Here is a 14879-nt window from a genome sequence, read left to right on the forward strand (position 1 = left end):
TGGTGAAGTCTTGGTTACAATACAATAAATCATCTTCTGTACTGAATATTCTAATTGTCACTAACCAATCTAATACAAGATACAAATCCTATAGCATTTACATACAGCCTATAAGAGTTCTTATATTACCATAGAGTGTTACATCTTAACTTCTAAAAACTACTCTTTGGACCCCTTCTGCTGAGCTAGTAGGGTCTGCTCTGACCCTTGGACCTGTCTGCAAGCAGAGGGTATTGTTCCATCAAGAGGGGATTACCTTCAGTTGGCCATACCATTGTTTTCTAGTTGTTCAGTAACTAAGACTTGGTATTTCAAAAGTGGCTTTCATTTCGATGTTGCCTGTAGTTTTCATATTCCCAAAATCTTTTGTCAGGCAATCATATTTATAAGGCTTTCCTGTTTCATCTTCCCCAACACCCCAGACAGTACACATTAGCTCTAGTATTTATTATGGAAGGCACCTACCTGCTTTCCATCAATAAAACTTGAAATTCATGGTATTGCAGGTGAGTGATTAACGCTTCCCAAAATAAAACTCACGTAACTGGTCCCCTGCGTACAGAAAGAAATTGTAACAATTTAGTTAAATCAATTCTTAAATTGATTTAAACCAGTGAAATCCCTTGTGCAGATGCTCTTAAATTGGCTAAAGGGTAGCTAATATTGGTGTATCTTATTCATTTAGATCTAGAATTTAATCCTCTTAAATTGGGTAAAATTTTTTGTATACACTGGAGCCTCAAGTCTAGCAGTCTGAATTGAATTTCATGCTGCAGGGTCATGGGTCCTCAATGAAGTTAGGACATATAATGACATAGAAATTTTAGAAATTACTTCTGAGGGCCCTCTATACATCTACAAAAAATAAACAGATTTTTGCAATAAATACTAATAGTTAGACAGCGTTGGGAAGATTTTATATAAGGGATAAAGATTTTTAAAAATTCTGAGCAGTCAAGGATGGTGACAATAGGCAACAAATTTTGAGAAAATGATGGCAAAATTAATTATATGCCATGCACTTTTGCTGTCTTTATTCTGTTTCCAGCTTAAATTTGCCTGCTGATTATTGCTGGGCCCATGAGTTTTGGCACAATACTGAAAATGAAAATATGCATGACCATCTGTCAGTATTGGTTCCAGTTCATCAAAATTTCTAGTCTCCATTATGTGCAAGACAAAAGTACCTTTGCCTGTCTTGGGTGCAGAACCCAAGAAATTACAGATGAGGGAGAAAAGAAAAGAAAAAACTTTTCAAATTCCCCCTTCACAGAGAAAAGGAAATTATTTCTTATCAGCACATAGAAATAAATATTCTTTCTACACTTTTATGGTTCATCCCCATTTCCAGCTGCTTCAAATTGTGACTGCATTCACTCAATGACATGACTACATACAGACTATTTAAGACTTCAGTAATGCAGGCTGGTACCAGAATGGAAAGAAATACCTCAAGATAGATGATAAGAAGAAAGTATGGACAAATAATAAAAATCTGTCTATGATTTCAAATATTGACTCTCCTTCTCATTATCAATTTCAGTTAGACAAAAATTGCTAGTTACTCCTCGGTTAGCACTGATACATTTGCAGCTGCAAAAATGCTGCTTCTTTCTCTGATTTTGGCTTCAGTGTGTTTCTGCTAGATTTGGATCGAGATGGAAGGCACAAACCCTGTCTGCCTGGCACGGTATTCTTTGCTTACAGCCCCAGCAGCTTTGTTTCATTCTTCTGTGTCAATGGAATTTAAAATATTTAAAAAAAATATTTTCCTACTGCTTACTCTGAAAGGCCGGTGCAAAACAAGGTGCCTTTCGAATGCATAGAGATATCGTCCCAAACAATAGCAGTTGCTATGGGAGCAGAGCATAGTGTTTTATGCAGACATGAAGGAAGAGGAATGGAGAAGCACAAATCTGGTACAGATTGGTCCAGGAGCTCACTGGCTCTCAGCACAGTGTTTGTTCCCCTAAATATACTGTGGTAAATCACATTTATACATCAAGGGATACAAAAGTTTATATTTAACTGACTTCTGTTTACTTACATAAAAGAAGATTTATGGTCACTGGGAGGCTCATTAGCATTGATTTTCACAGTCCCCACTTAGAATTAATATGACCTTGGTACAGGAAATTATCCAGCACTTATATAAAAAGCTAGCTGGAATGATTCCGTGTATACTTAGTAGATTTGCATTATCTTGTGGCAGAGTCAGACAAAAAATCCAGCTTTCCTGAACAATTGCACTAACATTATTAAAAAATACTGCAAACATATACTAATGCAGTAATGAGAGTGCCAAGTCTGTTTAATATTCTAAGGTCAAAAAGGAGCCTTTGCAAATCAAGGAACCAGTCAGCTCAAGAAGGATCAAACAGCATTATATTTCCTTCAGTAAAACATAAAAGGTCTACAGTTACTTTCACAACTAACAAGGAAGCCTGTAATGTGTATGTGTAACTTTCCAATGTGACTGAAGCAAAAAGAGGGTTTTTTGACTATGAAGATGGATTTTTAACAGATTCAGAAAGGATTTGGGGCTTTACATACTTGCAGGTTGTCCAAACAATTGCATAAGCTTGGTGGGGAAGAAGGCCTTAAAGTCTAAGAGCTTGCTTGATTTGTGTTCATTTCTTTTAATAATATTATCTCCATGAAGGAATCTTTAAAAATGGTCATTTTACTCATCCAAATTGATTAGGTATGGGAACCTGTCAGAACAGTTAATTGACTTTATTATATATGTTTCCTTTTAATATTCCTATTTATATCATCTGGTGAAATGATTCCAGTTAGCTCCCATTCAGTTGCCTTTAGACTTGCCAGTTCATACAAAACTCAACTGCTCCCTTTTCAGTTCTGCTGTTTGTCCACCCTAATATCTTCTTGCATGTTGGATTTTTTTGTCTTTTCTCCACAACATGAATACAGCTGCCTCTTTCTTGGGACTTTTCAAATTTATGCAAATTTACTTTAAATATAAAGTTACTTCAGCAACTGTACTGTGAGTATTTCCTTCTTGCCCCAGCATGATAACACATGCTGACATTGTCTGGACAAGAATGCTTCTGCAGGGACATGACACGGACACATAACTGCAGGCAACTGTCATAAAATACTGCTGCTTAGCAGTTGTGAGCTTTAGCTGGGGCTACTTAGTGCGTGTCAAGACAGCCTGACAGTGTGTGTACAACCAGCTGGCAGGGATAGTGGAACTCATTTAGACCACTGGCAGCTCCACTGAGCACAATAGCAAGTCCTTAGCCTTAGAGTGCTTTAGGATTTATACACATCACTGTTGAGTAGCCAACATTAGTATAAATTTATTAATTAATATACAAGCTATTAACTTTCCACAAGGTTTTTTTTTGTTTTTGTTTACAAAAAATCCAAACAATGCAAGTGGCGCTGGTGGTTAGAGAAAAGTGTTTCTCTCCTCCCTCAGTAGATCTTGAGCGGATAGTGCACTTTTCCGGACAGACATTTCCTTAGCTCAGGCAATAGTTGCATATACAAATTAAATTAAAACAGGACAACTCCACCACCAAAAGAAGCAATCCTTCTTATGCCCTCAGCCATTTTTCCCAATGATTGTTGCCCTTACCTTTGTCCTAGCACCATAAGCTCCACAGTCACACAATGAACTAGAGCAAAGAAATAATCGGACCTAAAATTATTCCCTTTTTTCTTTCCCCTGGAGTGAATGACAGAAAGATATATGGATATCTAAATATATGCATGCTAATTTGTATCAAATCCCCAAACCAAGTCTAACAGTCTTGGCAGAAATAGTCATCTGCTACACTTTTAATGTGTAATGGTTATGGTTATATTTAACAAAAACCAAAAGAAGGTAAGAAAATAAAAAATAAATAGATGGTTTCAAAGCTGGAGAATATACTTTAAAGTTAAGATTTAAAAGCAATAATTATTAATATTATATTTCATACTACTTTCCTTTATTATATTTATTATATAATTTAAATTTAAATCATATTTATATTTAATATTTTATTAAACTATATGTTGATTTTTGGTTCAAATGCTCTTGTAAAAATAATTTTTAAAAAGGATGTACACAAAAACCCTTTTATTTTGTATTCTAAAAAACTATTTTTAAATTCCTTTTTCAGTCTTCTGGCTTTTGCAGAGAGACCAATCTTTTAACTCCAATGACTATGATGCAGGACCAAAAAATTGCTTTTGGAGCTTGAGCAAGCCCCAAGTTGTTCAAACTTAGTTGTCATAGTTTTCCCAAACACAATGTCCAAATTCTTGGGCACAATAATGAATAGGCCACCCAATTAGACTAGAGAAAAAAACAGATTCCCTATGGCATCTAGCATCTCCAGTCAAAGGATTTATTTTACTAATTATTGTGTAAAGAAATCTTGAAAATATGTATTGTGTAATGAAATTGTCATAAAATTTATTGTATAAAGTAAAGCAGGAAAAGTAAGTCTTGATTAATTTATTTCATGGTGGTTTATTATGGAGTTATTCTCCTCTTTGAAATTCTCATTTTTAAAATGCAGGAGACAGATCCTATCAGCAGCTGAAGCAGTAGTAGGTAGGCTAGTCTCTCATCTCAACACAATAATTAAAATTCAAATCTACCAGTAAGATCCAATTATTATCCAGACTCTGTGATATAATGACTATACTGTGAAATGAGGATGTCTGCTGCACTGTATTTTACAGACACATGAAAACTCTAGAGACGTTTTCTCGCAAGCCCCAAATTGAATTGAAGCTTAGTGACGCAAACAATGTAAAACTAGATTAAATAATTTTAGTATTTTAGCAGGCATCTTTAACATTCTCTTGCTATTTCACTAAGTGTAATAATGCACATCATGCATGAAGAAAATGATTCAGACAAACAAATTAGACTTTAGATTAAAATACTGGTCAAAGCAAAGGTTCTATTTTTGTCGATGAGGCCTCTATACATTTAAATTAGAAAGACATTTACTGGTTATGGGAATGCTGAATCAAGTAAATGACTGACACTAGAATAAGATTGTCAAGGCCATTCAAAAGCTTTTATAAAATAATTGCCTGGGTGTGCTTAATTTCAAAAGTGTCCTAATATAATTTCCACTGAGAATGCAACAAAGATTTTTTTTTAATTAAAAATCCAATATGCTCCAAAGTGATGCCATCATAAAATCAGTCCGATTAATGCTTTTATGCAGTTTATAATGTCTGCCGAGGTTTAATCTCAGACAGAATCTCAAGCCTCCTGCAGCCACTCACTCACTCCCCCACCAGCAGGACGGGGGAGAGAATCAGAGAGGTAAAAGTGAAAAAACTCATGGGTTTAGATAAAGACACTTAATTAAGGAAAGTAAAAGTCGCACGCACGAGCAAAGCAAATGAAGGAGTTCACCACTTCCCATGGGCAGGCAGGTGTTCAGCCATCCCCAGGAAAGCAGGGCTACATCATCCACAACAGGGACTTGGAAAGACAAAATCCATCACTACAAACATCCCTTAGCAAGAGTGCACAGGTAAGTCATCTTTTATTGGCGTGTGTTTATATGGCTGTTGTCACAAGACAGATTGTAAAAACATAGGACTGTGGATGTTCATAGTTCCCAGTTGCAGGAGAATGGGTTATCTTCCTTTGTCTCTCCATTTACTACCTGGGGTTTTTTTCCGTAGTTTATAAGTAAATATTTATAAATCTGAACATTTTCACATGGTATATAATTGTTTCATACCACCATCTAACTTGTTTTAGCCTTTCTTTACTTCAGGGGATGACTTTGTGAACCCAAAATTCATAGGCAATACATATCTTTTGTTTAAACTAGACCAATTTTAAGTCCACCTGATACAAATTTTGTCACACAATAATCATTCCCTAGTAGTCATAATCATTGGCAGCAGAATAAATGATCAGTATATGATTGTTTTCTACCATTGGCATTTACAAGATAGGATTCAAATTTCTAATTCCAGTCCTTAAAAGGTTGAAACAAATTGGACTCTCTCCACCTATGAATTATAACTAGATTAACAGGATTGTCTCTTTTAATGAAAGAAAAGGGAAAAGAAAAGCAAAGGAGGCTGGTAGCCTTTTAAATCTGAATGGCATATTGTACCACACAAACAAATACCAGGTGACATGATCAAAAATTAATGTTTTTGGCAGAAAAGCTTATTTCCTTTGGTGTATGTTTTTGTTATTGTGGATGCATTAAAAGTAAAGCTACCTGAAACTTCACAGAAAAAGCACCTCTGTCAAGACTTGAGAAAAACCTGTTTTGATGAGTCTCTAGGGTTAGACATCATATAAAAAGAGATCAGGGTAAACTGACCTTACAAGCATCCACCTGTCTATCCTATAACATATTGGCTTCTACTAAACAACAGCAACAAAGAATCCTGAAAGGTTTCCACTTCTTCCCTTTCTCTTCACTCAAAAAAACAGACAAAAGAATTATTTGCTGCCATTTAGATAAAGGTGACAGAGCATATATTTTACTGTTGTTTTTCAGAAAAATGATGACAGAGAGCAAAGAAATCCTTTTGCTCATGGGATGATAAAATAATAATACTGTAGATGAGAAATCAGTGCAATGAAGTGTATTAAAATTCGATCTAAAATGATGGACATAAAAGCTTGATTTTGTTTTTGACATTTGTGATTATGGCAATATATTAGTTCTTTTAAAACAGCTGATGATAGTGAGAAAAAATATTAAGTAAGAGAGTCAGTTCTTTCTGTTTGAAATCCTTCCTTATGCAGGATGACAACGTACTAGCACTTATATATATCTGCATGTAGTAAAAATCCCTCTTCAGGAAAAACCTTACTGTGAAAATTTCTAAAATGATTGTAGGTACTTGGTTCTCAATACCACAAAGAGTGACATATTCTGATTAAGTGTAATTCCCTATTCAAACCATAACCCCTGTTATTAGCTCTGCACAATAAAGCAAATATCAATAGTGAGCAGCACAACATAAATACTGCTTTAAATATGGAACATTAGGAACACTGTGGAAGAGACTGTCCAATCTCATTAGCCTTTCACCTTATATGCTGTACATGCTAGTTATTCTGCTGTTATTGTGCTACTCTTATGAGACAATCTCAAAAATTTAAATGTCCCTTCCAGAGCACTTGCAAACCTTCTTAAATGAAAATTTGTGATAAGGGAAGTGGGGAGACGGCTTTATCTAGAAATATTTTCCAGGCTCAGAGATCTTGCATAAGGGAGCTTTTATGTTTGTTTTTAATGAACATCAAAAGATTTTACCTAAACAGGTCTGTGCTGAAGATTTTTCACACAGAAGCTGTTTTCAGATCTTTTTCTTTTATTGTTCCAAGGAAAGGATAATGTCTAGACAAATCAAACATAGTGAAGAAGGGTTAAGACTTGCTGAACAACTGTCAACCCCATTTCTTCTAAATGGAGAAAGGTCACACATATCTAGAGAAGAATAAGGATGTATCTAAATCAGAAAGGAATGAAAAAAATTCCAAAAGAAATTATAAAGAAAATCTTAGGAGAGATAACCTGAGCGAAACTAGGTAAAATGGTATTAACCTACTTTTGCAGGATGTTAATATTCAAACTCTAAATGTTAATACTCGGACTTTTTGTTTTCTCTTTTTCCCACCATACATAGTTGAAGTTTATATTTATGGAATAAATAAAGGAAACATGTTATGTGTGCTTCCAGTATCGAGAGGTATGTATTCTGAGTCAAAATTTTTATTCGCTTTAGGATTGCTTGGAGAAAATGCTGGAAATAGAAAATTGAAAAAATATGTTTGTATCAATAGAATCATACAATCATACAATCATAGAATAGTTTGGGTTGAAAGTGACCTTAAAAATCCTTTGATTACATGTACATGTAAAGGCAAAAAAAAAAAAGCTGTTTTGCCAAAACACAGACTAGCTATCACTGAATAATATTTTATTTGAACCATTGCAGCATCCAGCTATGATGTGGGAATCTACCAAGGAATTAATAAAGTAGGGAATTTAGGATTTTCACTAACAAGGTGTTGGCATGTTCTTCACCTGTTACACTGTTTACTTAGAAATAAAAATAAAAAAGGAAAAAGTATTTTAAGCCTCTCTGCTTCCTCCAGAGTATTCTGTTCCTGTAGTGGCAACCTTTATGGTGCTAGGTCAGGGCAACACTGAAGAGCCTCAAGATTCAGTAAATTTTGAGGAGATATTTAACTGCTCCCCTGAGGTGTTTATATATGCAGCTGCTCTGTCACTGACCAGAACTGACAAGCTTCCAGTTACATATCAAGCTTCTGTTTTCCTAAAGGCAAAAATACTGATGAATCATTATTCTGTTGGTGCCTTATTATCCAAGAGATGGGACGGTCATGTTACCACAATTTACTGCTTAAAATAGCAAACAAAGCATCAGTCTCAGAGGCCATGGCTTTAGTAACAAATTGCCATAGCTGAAGACAGTCACGAGTTTCAGAGTTACATCGTAATTTATTACTTTTTGGTCTAATAAGCAATTAACACGAAACTTTGTTTTGACTTTTTAACCTATCACCTTTACTACTTTTTACTGCATTGCGTCTGTTCCACAACCAATGACTTATTAGCTCACATACACACACATACTTCTATTATAACATCTAAATTCTTAACTTAAACTATAAAATCACATTACTATACTTAAAAACCCTTCACCATATCACCCAATACATTTTCTTACTTATAACTCTAGAAACACAGGTTTATGATTCTTCTGCTTAAAGCCTGCACAGCCTTGCCACTACATCAACCCAAGTTCTTTCCAGGGCTGTAAATCAAATTTACTAATGCTTGTAGAAATCTCTGCTTCTCTGTTTCCCACAAGTTTCTGTTAATTTTGTTTACATTTTGAGAATTCTTCTCCAGTTGCATTAAGAGGTCAGGTAGTTGGTTTCTTCCTTTGTGTCTTCTTACATTTCATCACACAAATAATGAATACAGGTTGTCTCTGGCACACCTTGCATTACCTAGTTTGTTTTGGACTGGAAGCAGCTATAGAAAAATCTAGGTGCAAATAAAAAATATACTTTGTGTTCAGGTGACGAACAGGTGACTCGTCAGGTGACGAGTTTTGGGTAAATCCTACATGTTGAAAGCACCATAAAATTAGTTCTCAACATTTTGAATTTAAGAGTCCAAGGGATGTATTCTCTTTCCAAATTCATAATTCACAATTAAACTTCATGACCTTAGAGTGACTGCAAGCTAGAAATTACTTGCTTTGCATTGCAGTTGAATCTAGGTGAAAAATATTCTCTGACATTACTGACTCAGTTATGTAAATGGATCTTTCCAGAGAAATAAATTAAACTATAATTGGGGGAAAAAAAGAAAAAGAAAGAAAAAAACCAGAAAACCCCCAAGACAACTATTTTAATTATATAAAGGCTGTCTCATGTTTACACAGGCTGCCATAGATAACTGAGTCTAAAACATGTTCTTTCCATCATAGCTATAATACTGAGACTCATACCAGAGCACAAGCAAATCACTATGATCATGAGGGAATTTTAAATTTATTTATGAACCATTTGTGTGTTCATACACATTCTGTATGCCAGGAACATGTGCCTTATATATGTGATCAGATGCTTTTAAGGCACTGAACTTGGAAGTCACAGTAAATATTTTTTCTCAGTAATTTATTTCTGAAGAATTCTCTAGCCCTTGCTTTTGTCAAGATCATAATCCTAAGCACAAAAATAATATACAGTGCTGTCAGCCAGTTTTGAAAAATAAAAAGAAAGGTTTGATTATGCTGCTGCTTACTGTCATAACTCTGTATTTATTATTAACTACACTTGAGGACGCACTGCAAATTTATTTAGCAGATTTTGTCCAAAATAGCTGTGCTAGCTGAATAGTGTGAAAGAGTATATCTGACTTGAGATATTGCTTTTCTCCCTAGATTGAAGATTAATGCCTCCAAAAAGATGAAATCAGGAGGATAAAAGCATGATGCTTTCAAAGATAATTCTACTGGTGGCAATCATGATCGCTGGATGAAAACAAATAACTCATTTTCATTATCATGTGTCCTGAAAGGAAGCAATATTCACTGTGAAAGAAAATAATGAAAGAGGGGAAATTAAAGGCTTTGAAAAATTAACATTGATTTCAGAGTGCACCTGGACTTGTATTTCCACTGTTTTGTCTTTGAACATCAGCTCATATTCGGAGATGTTTTGATAGCAGACAATACAGAATTTAATGCAAAATAGACCAGACAACCCAATCAAGGGCTTTTCTTATGAGAACAAAAGTTTTTTATACCTAAGTGTCCTTTTCACTTCTAGTTTTAATCTTTTGTAATATGTAAATTCATATGATGGGTGGCATTCGGGCTTTGGGAACTACTCATTTTCCCAGGCAGTAGAAAAAACAGCCACAATTAAAAGCTGAAATGAAAACCTTCCCTACTCCCATTGCCAGTGTCCAAAGATAAAGTAAGACATATCAATTTTTTAGCTTCACATAGCAACTGAAAATAATGTATATAAGAAAGAAAACTAATTAAATAGCAAAAGAGGTAGCATTGCATTGTGTGATGTATTGTGTTTTGCTCTGTAGTGTTAAAAATAGGGATATGCTGCAGTGTTGGTACCTGCAGTACATTAAATCAGCCATTGCAAAACTGATTAGATCCTCTTTCAGCTCATGCCTCCCTCTTACGTAACTGATTTTGGCTTTCTGCTCTGTTTACCATTCATTTATAAACTCATGTACTGTCTCTACAGACAATTCATTTTTTATTGATCTGACTGTCCTATTAAAATTGTTGTCTGACTGTCTTACATCTTTATGCCTTTTTAACTTCCTCTTCCTGCTGGCCCTGCATATATCCCCCTAACACTTCTCGAATTCTGCCTAGCCTCACCCAACTTAAATGTCCAATCTCCCCCCTTGCATCTTCATTCTCCTAGATGAATTCTTTCTTGTGCTAAAATAGATAACTCAGGTTTATTCTTCTCTTTCAATTCTAGCCTAAGATTTTGATACATCTGTCAGCCACTAGAAATCCCTTCCTGAGTTTTTCTTCAGCACCTCTTTCTTCTGCTATTCACATTATCTCTATTTTCTGAAATTAAAAAATGGTATTTCCTGTGCTCATAACAAAAGTGCAGTCAGTGAGACAGTGATAAACAATGAATCTGAAAGAGAAACTCTGTGAATCATCTGGTTAATTCTCTGACTGACTAGTATGAACTAGTTATGGATGATTACTTGAACTCTTACCATGAACTTTTGAGATTTACCCTTCATTAACCACAGCAGCCTGGTGTAATTATTCTTCGATCAAAAGAGGTTCATGCTTCTCAGTCAGGGGACACCAAGAATTTTGTAGTCACAAGGACGGAAGTCTAATATTTTAAAGCCTACAATTAGTGTTAATATATTATTGAAAAAAATCCTGGAACATGGAAAACAAGTATGATTTTGTAAGCCCTTAAACTAACATTAAACATAATTGCAGATTGAATTACAAAAGTTTGAATACTGTAACAGATGTTTGGAATATCAACAGAGGAGCAAGAGCATATTTCAATAACTATTATCTGAAAAATCCAGTAGCTTGTGACAGATGAGGAGTTACTGACCCATTCTCTTTGATCTGTTTTTATTGCAATTAAAAAAAAAAAACTCATGCAAGAGCAGACACCACAATATAAAAGCAGAAGTACTTCTAATATACCAATCTGGACTTCTGTGTGTGTTTTTTTTCCTTCACTGAACCTTTAAAATTTGCAAATTGCTTTGTTGGCTTTCCAATGAATATACACAAGAGGCTCCAGCTTTATTGATTTCTTGGGACATTTTGATGTTCTCTTCCATTGTCTCTTTATTACCAAACAGCAGCCAGGACTAGGATAAGATGGCATTAACCAGGTATAAATGATAGACAAAGGGATAATAATGATCTTGAGTTTATTTTAGGCCAAACATATTGGAGTTTAATATGCTGTCTACAGTCTACCAAAAGTTTCAGCTAAACTTTAACTATATTTGATCTTTCTATTAATTAGTAAACCACTTAGCATTTCTGCATTCAGTTAATATCAACATTTGTTAATATGTATTCATGTCAATCATACATATCAAACATAAATTTCAATCTTTATCAGCCCAACTGAATAATACCTAGACTTTGATACCATTTCAAACTTTTGTCTTTGGAATTGCTTTTGTCTAAAATAATACAATATTTGACTTTTAACACAACATGTGATAAAGAATCTACTTTTAGTAGTAGGCCTGAATTTCCTCCCTAGTTTTGATATTAATTCTTTACTTATTAGTACTCCTTTTAGGTACAGAAGCTTTTTTATTTTCTTTGAGAGATGGTTTACAGGGACAGATAGAGATATGTGCCTTTATGTCCTATGCCTTACCCACAGTGACAAGTGAACTCTATTTTAATGGAGGTGTAAAATTTTCCCTAGTAGTTCCTAAAAATTGTTTTTCATAGAACCTTTGCAGCTGTTATCTTATATTGCCCTGTTGACTCAACCAATTTTAGCTTGGATGAAGAGATAAAAATCTTCAAGTTCTGCCACTTCATTTTTTGGAAGCTTTATTTTCTGCCCTTAACAATCAGTTATACCACAGAAATATGTAACATCAACGTCCTCAAAGGAGATGAAGCAAGGAAAATTGAACATCGAAATTATATCTCAGTGTCACAGGTGCTTTCATATAGCTTCAAGTCAGAATCAACACCTTCATTATGTTAGGCTTTTTAAAAACACACAAAAAATTTACAACCTCTCTTCCAAAGAGCTGTTTAGTGGGGATAGATTTCCCCTTAAAATTTGTCCTTCAAATTTTGTCCTCCAATATTTTAAAGAAAGTATTAGAATTTTAAAAGACTATAATGATGAAATATTATCCTGAGGCTTCAGTCTCCAACTAGACTGCTAAAGGCCTTGATATACCTCAATCTGGAATAGTTGCAGAGTGTAAACTATAACATATCTGCTAAACTGCTTATTGAAGTATAACCTGCTTCCACACAAACCATGTGAGGTGTTCCATAGGAATTTGTGAGCCTTAAGATGACAAATATTTCAAGAAAATGTCACATTATACCCTGAAGTTAAGACTTCCATTCAAATTGGAAATTAAAATTTTCCTATTTTCCTTCTCTTGAAAAACTTTTTGTAAATTAGTGCCAACCTTCAAAGTTCATTGTGATGTATGATAATCTTTTTATTGAACATATAATTAAAAACATAAATGAGGCAATCTGTTGCTGTAAACTACTTACATTGGTAGACTGAAAGCCATTGGCCACTGAACAGAATCTACTACTCATGGTGATAATCTTATCCAAATCTCATAACACTCTGTACTAGTTTTTGCTAGTTTGGGGTCAAGTTAATTTTATTCATAGTAGCCTCTATGATTCTGTGTTTAAATTTGTGACAAAAACCAGTGTTAATAACATAATAATATTTTAGTCTTTGGAAAGCAACAGCACTTAAAAACATCAAGTCCTTTTTTCATTCTCACAGCACCCCACCAAGGTGGTGCTGGGGGCACACATGAAACTGGGAGGGGACATGGCTGGGACAGCTGACCTCAACAGAGCAAAACGTTATCCCATACCTTATGATGTCATGCTCCACATACAGAGCTGTACTATGAGTCACTGGAAGAAGATAGCTCAAAAGTCTCATCTTCTTGCTGTAACCCATTCTCCTAATTTGTAAAAATGAGTTCTTTGCACAGTGATGCTCTTTCCATATGCAAGTGAAATAGTTTGAATGTGTTGCCCTGAGTTTTCTTGCCATCTCGTGTTTACCCTTCAAGACATTTTCCTTCTTTTTCTTCCTCTTTAAAATAGTTTTATTTGCAGCAGAAAAGCAGAATCACAGACTGTCCACTCAATCTTTCCCCCAGTAAAACAATATGGTGGAGTAGGCTGGGAGAAGGTCATCTCACAGGCTGCCATGAATTATATGAATTTCTAAGGCAATTTTGACCATGAAATCCAAGAAAAATTGCCCTACAGAGACCTATGACCTGCAACAAAGAAATTGCTTCTAAGATCAGAATTTGTTTAAGCTCTCAGAACATTAAAGAGTGAAAATTGCAAGTATTCTTAATCTTGGGTTTGTGTACAAACTCCACGTTCTGTAGGAAAAAAAAAAGCTGGTGTACAGAGATACATTGATTTTTTTTTTTTCATTAAGAATATAAAATTATTTCTGCTGAAAAAACATGGTTTTGAAACTAAATTACTTTGGGAATTTCTTTTTTTTTGTTTCCATGTTAAATATTATTGTTTCACTTAAAGCTAGGCACAATTATTCAAAAATTTTACTCTGAAATCTGGAACAGACCAGTTGAAAAACATTGCAAAAGTTGAGTTTATAAACATGGACATCAGCTTGAATTACAATACTTTCATTGTTAGATATCGTTGCCTTTTCTTTTGTGTTCAGAATGTCATTGTTTGTGGCAAGTCCCCTCATAGAACAGAAAACCTTTGCAGCCACCAGCTAATTCTAAAGACCATCCTGACTATCCAAAAGCTGAACACCTTGTTCCTCTTGTATACAGACGTTGTAACCGCTGGACTCTGCCTAGCAGGCTGCAGCTCCCTGAGAGCTCAGCGAGGGTTTCCTAGGGCCATGCGATCAGTCGCATCCCGGAGTCCATTTCGGACAGCCCCGCGATCTGGCTCCGGCAGCCAGCAGCGTTACAATGCACTGGTGGTAAAGAAGGCAGAGAAGGGTCTCTCATGAGGGTTTGAGATGGCTTTAATAACATCTTGACCCCGTGATGTTCAGAGGTAGAGAGACAACGCGGTCTGAGTGCGGGGTGGTTTTGTCAGGGGCCCAG

General features: G+C 35.1%; 2 long non-coding RNA genes across 6 annotated transcripts in view; one reads left to right on the forward strand and one right to left on the reverse strand.

Moving 5' to 3' along the window:
• Positions 1–14879, reverse strand: part of LOC108445489 — a 191368-nt gene that overhangs the window by 129277 nt on the left and 47212 nt on the right. For all 5 annotated transcript variants that reach the window (XR_001860369.1, XR_001860368.1, XR_001860367.1 and 2 more), the window contains exon 2: positions 466–552. This is a non-coding gene — a long non-coding RNA (uncharacterized LOC108445489). The remainder of the gene's footprint in view (positions 1–465; positions 553–14879) is intronic.
• On the forward strand, positions 5022–10566 carry LOC108445491. Its single transcript, XR_001860372.1, has 3 exons — positions 5022–5516; positions 7648–7710; positions 9943–10566. It is a non-coding gene; the product is annotated as an uncharacterized LOC108445491 (long non-coding RNA).

The sequence above is a fragment of the Corvus brachyrhynchos genome, unplaced genomic scaffold, assembly GCF_000691975.1.
Source record: "Corvus brachyrhynchos isolate BGI_N302 unplaced genomic scaffold, ASM69197v1 scaffold331, whole genome shotgun sequence".
Lineage (NCBI taxonomy): Eukaryota > Metazoa > Chordata > Aves > Passeriformes > Corvidae > Corvus > Corvus brachyrhynchos.